Here is a 12,232-nt window from a genome sequence, read left to right as displayed (position 1 = left end):
ATGGATGAAGAAGTTGTGTTATATATACAAAATGGAATATTACTCAGCCAGAAAAAGGAACACATTTGAGTCAGTTCAAATGGGGTGGATGAACCTAGAACCGATTATACAGAGTGAAGGTGAGTCAGAAAGAAAAAGATAAATACTGTATTCTAACTGAAGTGGCTTAACAGCAGCAGCAGCAGCAACGCAAATATATGGAATCTAGAAAAATGGTACTGAAGAATTTATTTACAGGGCAACAGTGGAGAAACAGACATAGAGAATAGACTTATGGACATGGGAAGAGGGTGAGATGTATGGAAAGAATACAATGGAAACTTACATTACCATATGTAAAATAGATAGCCCACAGGAATTTGCTATATGGCTCAGGAGACTCAAACAGGGCCTCTGTGTCAACCTAGAGGGGTACGATGGGGGTGAGGTAGGAGGGAGTTTCAAAAGGGAGGGAATATATGTATACCTATGGCTGATTCATGTTGAGGTTTGACAGACAATAGCAAAATTCTGTAAAGCTATTACCCTTCAATAGAAAAAAAATTTTTAAAGCAACATTAAAATAGAATGAACCAGACAGAGGACCAATGGGCAGGTTTTTGGGTGGTTCACATTGTCAGAAAGGGATATAGAAAGGGTTGGAATTATGGTCTAGAGTATCACTGTCTGATAGACATAAAGAATGCAGGCCACAATTTAATATTTTCCAATAGCCATATTAGAAAAAATGGGTAGAAATAGGTGAAATTGCACTTATACCACATCTCAATTTGGACATTGAATTTTTATCAGAAATACTTGATTGGCACTTAGATTTCATAAAACATATAGTTGAATAATTAGATTCACATAAATTTTTTTCTAGCACTTGAATTTGATATCAGTTTTTAAGTTTAGTTAAAAATGAATAAAATTTTAAAACTCAGTTCCTCAGCCACTAGCAGCATTTCAAGCACTAGATGTGCCTGTGGCTGCACAAGGATGTATTACTGACACCTCAGTGTTGGTTTTGACGTTCCTCTGCCCTTCCTGCCCTCCATCTGCCCCGTGGTGCAGAGCCTGGTGGGCAGGATGCACTGAGGCAGAGCACCATGGCCTTGGCCATGATAGATGACCGTGCCTCTAGCCCACCCATCTCCGGGCATCATGCTAAGAGGTAGTAGTTGGTAAATCCCTCTAAGTAAAGTGGTTTTATTTTGAGTTGTTTTAGAGGAAGGGCAAGATCAGAGATTTTCACAGTGCCTACAGAGACTGTATAGTCCAGGGATGAATCGAAGCACACATTGGAGCCTCTCTTGCAGTGGTGGCATCAGGCTCAGGGCTTAGAAAACACAGAGAGCATCACTCAGAGCAGAGGGCCTGACCCTGGAGCAACCTGCTTGTGTGGCTCTGACAGGGTGAGCCACAGAGGCATTGAGAGTTTCTGTCCAGGAAGGCTTCTTCCTCAGATCCTCTGCAGGTCCTGAACATCCCTCTCGCGAAGCATGTTTTGAGATCCGCAGCCCCTCTGTGTACATCTCATCCTGACCTCTGCTGTAGTCCAGGCCGGGCAGCACTGTGTCTCCCTCAGTCCCTGAGGAGCTTAATGATGCAGGGGCAGACATGCTATTTCTCACAGCTTTCTTACACTTGTCTGGGTGGCCTGGGTATCATGCCATGAGCTGACTCCACCAGCAGTCCCAAAGGAAACTTTCATGGTGCATGCATCCCTTAGGAGAACAAGGGTGAGTGTTGTACTGTGAAACATCAGATGTCACAGGCTTCTATCATAGATCTAAGTTAGTTACCGAGTGCTAATTGAGATACACAGAGCACAGATGCCCAGATAGGCAAGGGGCCTGATGAGTAGACAAACACTAAAGTTTGTCTTGTGGAAAACTATCTCAGAGAAATTCTTAAGTCATAAACAATTTGCAGGTAGAGCTCTTCACAAATGAATGAGCTACCAAGAATGGAATTTGTATTAGACATCCCTACTTTAAGCCCCTCTCTACAACCCGTAGGTGGATCATTTGATATCCTCCTATTTTCATTATCTTTCAGTTCACTTTCATAAAGGACCAGGCATTGTGCTAGGCACTAGGAATGTACACATTTCCTTCCATGAGCTCCAGGCCAGTAGAGAGAGAGGCTTCGAGAGAAACCTAGAGTACAAACGTGGGTTCATCATGATCGGACAGAGTGCCAGCTGTATGTATGGTTCTGGGAAAAATTCTGTGAAGACAGAGATATATAAGACATAGTCTACTATCCAGAAGCTTTAATAATATAATCAAGAAGACAAGTATGGAAGATAAAAAGAAAATAGTACGTTTCAGACTATAATAAGGCACAGGTCAAGCCATGTTCTTAAGTCCAGCTTAATAGTAATGAAGATGACATTTTGATTCAATTTCTAAGCCCTCTGTGTCCAACCTAGATAGTATATTCAAAAGCAGAGACATTACTTTGCCGACTAAGGTCCGTCTAGTCAAGGCTATGGTTTTTCCTGTGGTCATGTATGGATGTGAGAGTTGGACTGTGAAGAAGGCTGAGCGCCAAAGAATTGATGCTTTTGAACTGTGGTGTTGGAGAAGACTCTTGAGAGTCCCTTGGACTGCAAGGAGATCCAACCAGTCCATTCTGAAGGAGACCAACCCTGGGATTTCTTTGGAAGGAATGATGCTAAAGCTGAAACTCCAGTACTTTGGCCACCTCATGCGAAGTGTTGATTCATTGGAAAAGACTCTGATGCTGAGAGGGATTGGAGGCAGGGGGGACAAGGGGACAACCGAGGATGAGAGGGCTGGATGGCATCACGGACTCGATGGATGTGAGTCTGAGTGAACTCCGGGAGTTGGTGATGGACAGGGAGGCCTGGCGTGCTGCGACTCATGGGGTCACAAAGAGTCGGACACGACTGAGCGACTGAACTGAACTGAACTGTGTGTGTTTTAGTGGCTCCAGACTTGGAGCAAGGCAGTGATTAGTCCCTGAGACCAGCACTGCAACCGAAGGAGATCAGTGAAAACCAGCCATTTGTACTTCGCAAAGTGTTTTCTCATCTGGTGTGCCTTTCATCATCCTGACAACCCTGTTGATGGGCATGATTTTTATCACATTATGACAAAATAAAAAAAAAAGGAAACCCAAAGAAGCTAAGTGTTGTAGTTAAGATCCTACGAGGTCCTACAACTTGAACCCAGGTCTTTTCTTGCTCCAAGTCCTATATCTTACCCACAGTCTCTCATGTTTTATCTAAGCCACAGTCATTGTACTAGGAATACTGTACAACTCACTGAGGACAGTTGTGCCATCTGATTGTGTGTTTTCTTCTTGGAGTTTTTCAACTTGAATCGATGAACTCCTCCAGCCTTTCCCTTGCAATATGCCTCATTTTGTTTTAGCAGATTTGGTAGTTGGTCTTTTTGTCACCCATCCTCTGCCCCTAGTCTGTTTAAAGAAATAAAATAAACAGTTGCAGGGTAAAGATACTAGCTCCCAGATATTGGCTAGATTATATTTGGGAAAATAAATGTTGTAACCCATCAAGGCTGTGGGCCATTCCTTTCATAAGCCAATGAATCTGGAGTTCACTTAGCCTCATTATTTCTTAGTTAGCAAACTCTGCGTGTGCCATCCTTATGGCTGTATTTTTAGAAGTCTTAGATTATTAACAACAACTGAGAAAAAGGATGGGAAAAGAAATCTGGCTCCCAAATACGTTCACTTAATTGTTTCTTGACTGAGATGTGTCTTCATCCAGCCCTCAAAGGATACTGCACCCTTCCTTGTGTAGTTGCTGTTAGGGCTACGAGCTGATGACAGGTATTTCAGGGTGCTGCAGGTCTTCCTCCTCGTCATCCAGTCGTTCATTCTGGGTACCAGCTGGACCTGGGAGGACCGAGGTGAAAATGTTTTATAGAAAGAGTGCATTGCAGTGACATGACATCTCCCGTGCGGTGCCGAGTGAAACATGAACAATTTGGGTTGAGCCTGATATTCTAGTCATGGCACGTAAGCCTCATTCCAGCTGATGTGACAAGAGGAGGAGCCTGTAATGGGACAGCCCCACTGTGCACTGAAGAATGACAAGGGGCTCAAGAAGTGAGTAAATGTGGCAAGCTATTGGGCTGCATTGGGCTTCCCCTGTAGGTCTTCATAGCATGGCTCAGACGGTAAAGCGTCCCTGTGGCTCAGCGGTAAAGAATCGGACAGCAGTGCAGGAGCTGCAGTAGACATGGATTCCATCCTTGGGTCAGGAAGATCAGCTAGAGGAAGGCATAGCAACCCACTCTAGTTTTCTTGCCTGGAGAATCCCATGGACAGAGGAGCCTGGTGGGCTCCATAAGGTCACAAAGAGTCAGGCATGACTTAGTGATTTAGCAGCAGCATTGGGCTACATCAGAGCAGCTAAGGGCAGGGAATGTTAGCCCTTAAACAGTTTCTCTCACATTGTGGTTGAGTGTAGACGAGCTCTGAAGGGGCTGTATGGGGAAAACCAGAGTAGGGAATACTCTGAGCATGAAGGATGTGAACTGGCATTCCGCTGCCACCTCCTGAGTCTACTGCAGCATCGGCCCCCGCTGCCCTGCTGCTGTCCTGAGGGCCTCACCTGCAGGCTCCTCGTCCTCTGAGCTCCCGTCAGCATCTTCCCCTAGGGAACTGGATTCTATTTTCCATAAGTTCTCAGCACTGAGGGCCTGCCCAGACAGACTGGTAAGCCAGCACTGTGAGAGGAAAACCAACTTGGCCTGGGATCTCTGGGTGTTCCTAAATTTCACAGCTGAGCTCTCGTGGCCTGTCCAGGGTAAGGCCAGATATGACATGTCCATGTTGTCAATAGCAACACTGTCTGTAGCTGCTTGGCTTTTTCCAGCTCCACCTCCTGCTGGGTCTTGGCTCTTCTTTCATATCCTCACTAATTCATTGCTGAGAGGCTACCGTGCGTCACCACCAAGCCCATCCAACATAGCTCTTTTTCCTTCAGCATTTATATATTTCAGGAGAAGAAATATAAGATACGGTTGCAGGACCAGTGAAATAATCAGTTCTGCCTTTTGTTTCCCCAGAGGAAGGATGATACCATCCAGTGAGGAGAAGGCAGATGATAAAAATATTGTAAAGAAGCTTAGAATCCCAGAGTAATAAAGAATGACGAAATGCAGATAGCAGAGTACAAGGAATTGGAGTTATTATGAAGATATGAGGAAATGAATTCAGGCTAGGAAAAGAGATGAGAAAGAAGAAGAAAAATAGGAGATAGAAAATTAGAATTGAGAGGATGAAGAAGTTTTTTTAAACAACCCCTAATCCTGCAGTTGCAGTCATAATGATGTGGACAGTTTAAAGTCATTATATTTTATTTGCTATTTAATACAATTTTCATAAGTAAAAGTTCCCAAAAGCCCAGCAATGCTACTGTGAAAATCCCATTAATTTGCAAGTATCTTGCAAAATTCTATTGTTTAGTTATTAGGCCTGTCCACTTACTAACTGCACAAGTGGACTGTTAGGGTGAATTTCAACAGGAGTTTTGAGGTAGTGAGTGTATCAAAAGCCAAAGAGGCTCTAAGAAATGGAAGAAGAAAATAAAAGGCCTAAAGTGAATCAAGTGGGCACTAGGCTGCTGATTTAATAACAAAGTGCATTACATTTGTTGAGTCCAAAAGTCAAAACACTATGTATCTGCTCATTTTACCAAATTATTTATATCAATAAAACATAATCAACAAAATAGCCAGACGTTAGTGATGAGTTTTCAGGTTCTTTGGAGACTCCTACAACAGTGACATCAACTATAGATGCTTCATCATTGCCATGGCTACCTAGATGCCACTAAAATAACCCTGATCATCTTTATTCTATAACTGATGACATTTCAGAAGTGTGTTTATCTGACCAGGAACACAGTTGTAGGAAGCACCATCATTTTAAATTAATTTTGTAGTGATTGATTTTCTCCACATTAAGGAACAACGATATTTAAAATTTTTTAATGAATTAATTTATTTTAATTGGAGGATTAATTTACAACATTGTGGTGGTTTTTGCCATACATTGATATGAATCAGCCATGGGTGTACATGTGTCCCCCATCTCAAACTCCCCTACCACCTCTCTCCCCATCGCATCCCTCTGAGTTGTCCCAGTGCACCAGCTTTGAGTGCCCTGATTCATGCATTGACCTTGGACTGGTCATCTGTTCCATATATGGTAATATACATGTTTCAATGCTATTCTCTCAAATCATCCCACCCTCGCCTTCTCCCACAGAGGCCTAAAGTCTGTTCTTTATATCTATGCCTCTTTTGCTGTCTTGCGTACGGGGTTGTCGTTACCATCTTCCTAAATTCCATATGTATGCGTCAATATACTGTATTGGTGTTTTTCTTTCTGACTTACTTCGCTCTGTATAATAGGCTTCAGTTTCAGCTGCCTCATTAGAACTGATTCAAATGTGTTCTTTTTAATAGCTGAGTAATACTCCTTGTGTATATGTACCATAACTTTCTTATCCATTTGTCTGCCTATGGACATGTAGGTTGCTTCCATGTCCTAGCTATTGTAAACAGTGCTGCGATGAACATTGGGGTACACGTGACTCTTTCAATTCTGGTTTCCTCGGTGTATACCCAGCAGTGGTATTGCTGGGTCGATTGGCAATTCTATTTCCAGTTTTTAAATTCTTTGAATAGTATAGCAAAGTGATATGTGTACAGTAGGAAACTTTTTAAAAAGAAAAGAAATTTTTATTTATCAAAAATGCAGTTGTATATATTCTCCCAACTTTATTAAGATATAATTCACATATAACTGTGTATGTAAGTTTAAGGTGTACAATGTGTTAATTTGACATGCTTACATATTCCAAAATGATTACCACCCATTGACTTTAAAACCTGCACAATGTAAGAGTTGCAAGTTAAGTTTTATTTGGGGCAATATGAGGACTGCAGCCCAGGAGCCAGCACGTCAAATAGCTCTGAGAAACTGCTGCAGAGAGGTAAGGGGGAAGGACAGTATATATGTGATTTTGGTAAAGGGCAAGTACATGCAACCAAACACATTTTTTAGAAAGTTTCTGCTGGTCTTGTGAAGCTTCTGCTAGTCACGGGAAACAGTCATCACCCTGAAGGATTTAGTGCTGTTTTAGATATGAGGAGATACAAAAACTTGAGCTCATAAAATCAGCACCTGAGAATATCTAACTATCTGAAGACCTGTCCTGCCAGTTTTCCCAGAGCACAGAGTGCCTCATTTTTGCTCTCCACCCTCCTGAACTCCTTTAGGAAGTATTGGAGGTGAGCAGTTGCCACAGTACATGATTTAATCCTTGTGGAGATAGATGGCAAGCACCCATAGCCAGTGCCAATTTGTGGTTCACACACCATAGTATTATCATGAATAATGCTATTCACAGTTCATCTTTGTCAGTAATGCTGCAATGAACGTGGCAATGCAGGTTTCTCCTTGAGGTCCTGACTTTATTTCCCTTGGATATGCCCAGGAGTGGGATTGCTGGATCATATGGTAGTTCTGTTTTTAATTCTCTGAGGAGCCTCCATTCTGTTTTCCACAGTGGCTGCACCAGTACTTACATCCTCACCAACAATGCCCGAGGGTTCCCTTTTCCCCATATCCTAACCAGTACTTGTTCTTTCTTGTGTTTTTGATGATAGCCATGCTTCCCTGGTAGCTCAGCTGGTACAGAATCCACCTGCAATGCAGGAGACCCCGGTTCGATTCCTGGGTTGGGAGGATACGCTGGAGAAGGGATAGGATACCTGCTCCAGTATGCTTGGCCTTCCCTTGTGGCTCAGCTGGTAAAGAATCCACCTGCAGTGTAGGAGACGTGGGTCCAATCCCTGGGTTGGGAAGATCCCCTGGAGAAGGGAAAGGCTACCCACTCCAGTTTTCTAGCCTAGAGAATTCCATGGACTGTACAGTCCATGAGGTCACAAAGAGTCGGATGCAGCTAAGCAACTTTTACATTCACATATTCTAATTGGTGTGAGTGATATCTTCCTGTGGTTTTGATTTGCATTTCCCTGATGATTAGTAATGTTGACCATCTTTTCATGTACCTGCTGGACATCTTTTCATGTATCTCCTGACCATTTGTAGTTCTTTGAAAAAATGTCTGTTCAATTCCTCTCCGTTTCTTTTCCTCTGCCTGTTTTACTCAGATTGCTTGGTGTTGTCTTTATTTTTCGTTTCATTTGTTTTTTGCTATGGAGTTATTAATAATTGAATTCTTTATATATTTTGAATATTAACCCCTTATTAGATATATATGATTTGCAGATATTTTCTCCCATTTGGTAGACTGCCTTTTCATTTTGTTGTGGTTTTCTTTACTGTGCAGAAGCTTTTTTTGGTTTGATCTAGTCCTACTTGTTTATTTTTGCTTTTATTACCTTCACTTTTGGTCCAGATAATTTTAAAAAGTCATTTCCAAGACTGGTGTCAAAAATCTTGTTCCCTATGTTTTCTTCGAGGAGTTTGATGATTTCATGTCTTATGTTCAAGTCTTTATTTTGAGTTGATTCTTGTATATGGTGTAGGACAGTAGTTATATGCATTTTTTTAAATGTGTATTTTTAAACTTCAAAAAGTATGCTTCCTTGAGCTATCAGATCTTCATTATTATCTCTACCTGTAGGGGTGAAGTGGCTTTAAAAAAATTCTCTATTCTCTCAACTCTAATTTGTCCCCTACTTTTTTTCTTCTTCTCTCATCTCACAAATCATAATTCTTTTGTATTGAACCAGTTGCCTAAAATAGTGTATCACTGCAATAAGAATCCCTTGGATTTTGTTTGTTTGTTTTACTTTTACTTAGTCTGACTTGTATACTTATGCTGGCATACCCGGAGCGTGGGTCAGTGAGGTTCCCTAGGATCTTAGTCCATAGCCAGCCATTCTGTGACTCAAACAGGCACTGAAAGAGATTAATAGTCAGGTAGCCAGGCACTGTGCTAGATCCTGGATGCATTCCTTAAAAGGCAAGTTCAGTCATTCAGTCGTGTCCAACTCTTTGCGACCCGATGGACTGCAGCACACTAGGCTTCCCTGTCCATCACCAATTCCCAGAGCTTGTTTAAGCTAATGTCCAAGCTAATGTCCATCGAGTTGGTAATGCCGTCCAACCATCTCATCCTCTGTCATCACCTTCTCCTTCTGCCTTCAATCTTTCCCAACATCATGGTCTTTTCCAATGAGTCAGTTCTTTGCATCAGGTGGCCAAAGTATTGGAGATTCAACTTCAGCTCAGTCCTTCCAATGAATATTCAGGACTGATTTCCTTTAGGATTGACTGGTTTGATGATCTTGCAGTCCAAGGAACTCTCAAGAATCTTCTCTAACACCACAGTTCAAAATCAATTCTTCAGTGCTCAGCTTTCTTTATGGTCCAGCTCTCACATCCATATGACTACTGGAGAAACCAGAGCTTTGACCAGATGGACCTTTGTTGGCAAAGTCATGCATTTACTTTTTAATACACTGTCTGGGTTGGTCATAGCTTTTCTTCCAAGGAGCAAGTGTCTTTTAATTTCAAGACTGCAGTCACCATCTGCAGTGATTTTTGGTACCCAAGAAAATAAAATCTGTCACTGTTTCCATTGTTTCCCCATCTATTTGTCATGAAGTGATGAGACCGGATGCCATGATCTTTGTTTTTTGAATGTTGAATTTTAAGCCAGCTTTTTCAATCTCCTCTTTCACTTTCATCAAGAGGCTGTTTAGTCCCTCTTCACTTTCTGCCATAAAGGTGGTGTCATCTGCATATCTGAGGTTATTGATATTTCTCCCGGCAATTGATTCCAGCTTGTGCTTCATTCAGACTAGCATTTCGCATGGTGTACTGTATTTAAGTTAAATAAGCAGGGTGACTATACAGCCTTGACATACTCCTTTCCCATTAAAAGGCAAACAAAATATTAAAAATCTTATGCCCCCTGAGAGAGTCAGATGAAAGTTACCCTTCCTCAGAACAAATTTTCTTCGACATCACTAAGCACTTGTTATGATGGCATTGCAGAGGATATAACCTAATGAAGACAGGGTCCCTTCTCTTTAAAGGAATTTTATACAATCAAACCAACCAACCAATAGTTATTGTTTTAATCAGTGTAGGTTGTTTGCTGTAACAAACAACTCCAAGATCATAATGACCTAGCCCAGCAAAGATTTGTCTTTCGCTTACCTGAAGTTCCCAAGTAGATGTTTCTGGTTGGATGGCTTTCCTCCAAGCTTTGATCAGGAGCCCAGTTTTTTCCATCTCATGATCCCATTATCTTCACTTGGTGGCCTCCAGGACCATCACAGATGGGAAATAGATATTGTCTACATGTCCTCCTCAGAGTAGAGGTAATACACATGAATTTCTGTTCCTGTCCCAGTAGTTTGATTTAGTCATATGGCCCCATCTAGATGCAAGGGGACTAGAAAATGCTTGCAGCCACTTCCCAGAAACCAGTATACACTGTGGGAGGGAAATATGAATCTTGGGTAGCCAACTAGGCACCTCTGTTTCTGGCTCTACACTTAAAACTCGAGGTGGAAAGTTAACTAAGGAAACAAGACAACCTGTCAAGCACTCAAGTCTTCTGACAGCCTGTAATATTGAGTAAAATAAAGGCCATAAGCATGGTTTTGAGAAATAATTCATTCTAACCCCTGTTGCTATATAACTCCAGCAGCATTGTTTCATAGCAGTTTTCTATTATGGAATACTGTTACCATCACTGCCATCATCTGTTGATGTGAGTGCCCTTGAAATAAATGAGTGAGTGACCAGAACCACATTAATTTCAGGTTTTGATAGCCTCTTGGGAGTAAATATTGCTTTTCACAGATTGAGAAGGATGAAAGGAAAGTAAAACATGATTCATTTCAGCTCCCTGTTATGGTAGTATTAAAAAAGCTGAAAAAGTCTGGGTATGTGAGATGAATGGAAACAGGGCCATTAGCTAAGGTTATTCAGGCTGTGAAGTGCATAGCGGTAGGGGCACCATTCATATGCAAACTGTGTTAATATCCTTCTGGAATTATATGACTCTCTTGTAAAGGGCTGAAAGAAGATTTTAGCAATGGGATAGGAAGGAAAAATACTGTTTTAAACACAGTTTATGATGCTTTAACTTAAAGTTCACATTGGGATCCAGCAGATACTTTCCTTTTAGTTTTTTCTGATGTAAGTTCTGTTTTTTCTCAGAATAGTATATAAGGAAATCTTGTTTCATAAGCAGGAATTTCATGTTTCTGTGGAGAAATGGAAAGTAAAATCAAGAGGAAGAGAGTTGAGATTATGATGAAAGATAGAGAAACAGAAGACGGAAGGATCAAGGAGCTGTGGCGTTTGAGTGGATAGGGAGACCTCTCTGAGCCTCTGATCACCCATCTGTGAAATGATGCTTAAATTAGGAAGTCTCCAACACCATGTCTGTGTACAGTGTTCATAGAAACATAGAATGTAGAGCAATCTATTGCAGAGGTTTCTGTCTTACCTGACAAATACCACATAAAACAAGAGGGGTAGTTCTATGACATAAACATTGGTCTGTGGGTCAGAAAAGCTGGATTCTAATGCTGGCTCAGCTACTAATACAGCCTCAAAGTCAGTTATTGCCTCGTCCTGAGTGAGCCTCAGTTTATCTGTTCCTGAGTGTCAGTTTCCCCATTCCTGAATCTCAGTTTATCCACCTATAAAAAGAACATTTAAAAAAGAACATCAAGTGTTCTACAAGATTGTTCCTACTCTTAATATTCTCTGATTCTAGAATTTAAACATGATGGGTGTTTTTGCCCTAAAACAAAGAAAAAGATCTGAGTGACATGGGATCTCCACACTGGAGTCAGACTTCATGGCAGAAGCTCACCAAGAAAGAAACATAAGGGCATATGTAGTCTTTTCACCTAGTCCATCCCGTGTGATACAGCTGATTAAACACGAGCTAAGCTATTTAACTCTTCAGATGTGACCTAATATGTATAGAAAACTGAAACACATGCCGCCCTTCTGATAGGCTTTTTGAATCATAAATCTACCCGTAGGAGGATTTCTTTTGCCAGTGGTCAATTTAATTTCACCTGTTTTCATTTACCAAGCTTCTGTTGATTGGCTAATAGTCATCTTCAAAAATATGTTTGGTATATTTGAAATTTGCTAGGAGAATAGATCTTAAATGATCTCACCGCCAAGTAAAAAAGGTAACTGTTTGAGGTGATGAATGGGTTAATTAACTTGA

At 41.3% G+C, this 12,232-nt stretch overlaps 1 protein-coding gene and 1 pseudogene across 2 annotated transcripts in view; one reads left to right on the top strand and one right to left on the bottom strand.

Moving 5' to 3' along the window:
- Window positions 1-12,232, top strand: part of TMEM108 (transmembrane protein 108) — a 422,004-nt gene that overhangs the window by 237,643 nt on the left and 172,129 nt on the right. The window lies entirely within an intron of this gene.
- Window positions 3,791-12,232, bottom strand: part of LOC102176734 — a 134,058-nt pseudogene continuing 125,616 nt past the window's right edge.

This window comes from Capra hircus, chromosome 1 (genome assembly GCF_001704415.2).
Source record: "Capra hircus breed San Clemente chromosome 1, ASM170441v1, whole genome shotgun sequence".
Taxonomy (NCBI): domain Eukaryota; kingdom Metazoa; phylum Chordata; class Mammalia; order Artiodactyla; family Bovidae; genus Capra; species Capra hircus.
The sequence above is the reverse complement of the archived record's forward strand: the minus strand, read 5'-3'. Positions and strand labels throughout refer to the sequence as shown.